We start from the raw sequence: 1,662 nt of genomic DNA, 5'->3' as shown, positions 1-1,662 counted from the left end.
CTCTCTCTCTCCCTCCCCCCTCTCTCTCTGTCTCTCTCTCTCCCTCTCTCTCTCTCTCTTTCTCTCTCTCTTAGATCTATGTTTAAGAACGTCAAATGTAGGGATTGATGTGAACCACAGTTATTTACAAAGTAGTCCTAGATAATACCAACCAACTGCTCCATCGATTTTGTCAAAATGTGTCTCCAAAAGAAAGGACAAGCTTTTTAAGTAAGGACAAGGATATCAATGGTAAAAGTACCAAACACTTGAATCGTAATTTCTTTCTTCACAGAAATGTTTACCCCGGCGTCTGCGCTTTATAAAGGTTGGGCTCTTCTCTGATCTCCACCAAAGACGGGAGTTAGATTCCCAAAGGAGAAAAAATATATTTTATCAGGTACCCCCTTTCGCCAGCTAAGATAGTGCCCTCTGAGTGGATATGCAGCCTGCTTCGAAAGAATGTCAATGGGTGCGTAAAACATATACTCAGTTTTGAGAGTGTTTAGTCGATGTCGGACGTTGATATATTTTAGCATTCTGAGAGTAATTTCAAGGGAGCTAGTTAGTGCTCATTTAAGACTTCTACCGTATAATTAATATAAAAGTCTAGCTTGATCAGTGCCCACTGAACAGCCCTTAAATGGTCGCTTTTACGCATAAGGGGGCTATCCGGAAAAATGCTGTTTTGAGAAAATGGAAGCTAAAGTTTTTGCCCCTTGTTCAGTTTCTGTAAAAGACAAGGAGAGTTTTCTCCATAATCAAACAAATATACACGCCAATGAAATCAAACTTCTCCACTTTTGGTGTAGATCAAGATTTCTGGAAACCCCCGAAATCTGGATTAGCCCGTTCGTCCTTAAAAGCGACCAATTGTACTCGTAGACTGTCTTGGTCGCCGTTCTCTGCTCTCTATACAATTTTGTTGCAACGTGTATGCGTGGGTGTTTTGCGGGTGCTCTAATGTGTTTTGCTTCTTCTTTCCCATCAAACATCTATCGTCCTTATCTCCCCTTCTTCTTATTTTATGTTTGTTACTCTCTTGTAACACCTTTAATCTTCTGGCGCTCATATGAACTTATGTAATTGCGAGCGCCGTAAAACCTCTACTAAAAATAACTAAAGTGTAATGCTATGGACCAAGCCATTACACCCAAAATAGAAGACAGAATAATAATCTTGCTGGAGTCGAGTATACATGCGCGACACCTTTCCTTACTTGCCCTTCACCTGGCTCCGATAGAATGAAATGGTGCACCAAACAGTGAACCGGAAATACGCCAGGGACACAGTCTAGGATATCACAACACACGCCATAATAATATTTTCCCAAGACCGACTGTCTTCTCATCTTCTGACTCCACCCAGATATTCGTCAGTGTATTTTAATAAACGCATAAATCCGGAATTAAAACAAAAGAAAAGTTATTTATATTCTGCTCTATGTGCCCCAGAAGGGAATGCCCCATTAAGCAGAACAATATGGAGATCACGAAATATTTACTCATAAAAATAGTACCCCCTTTTCCTTTTTACAATGACGTTATAAAGTGAACCAAAGTTTTAGGGCACATCACTGGAAGTAACCAAGAATCAGATTTTAGTCCGTCCTGGAAAATCTCGCCGACAGAACCCCACACGTTTAGAGAATAGCACCGAAGTGTGTGTGTGTGTGTGTGTGTG

This window comes from Aplysia californica, unplaced genomic scaffold, assembly GCF_000002075.1.
Source record: "Aplysia californica isolate F4 #8 unplaced genomic scaffold, AplCal3.0 scaffold00096, whole genome shotgun sequence".
NCBI lineage: Eukaryota > Metazoa > Mollusca > Gastropoda > Aplysiida > Aplysiidae > Aplysia > Aplysia californica.
Note: the sequence above shows the minus strand (reverse complement) of the source record.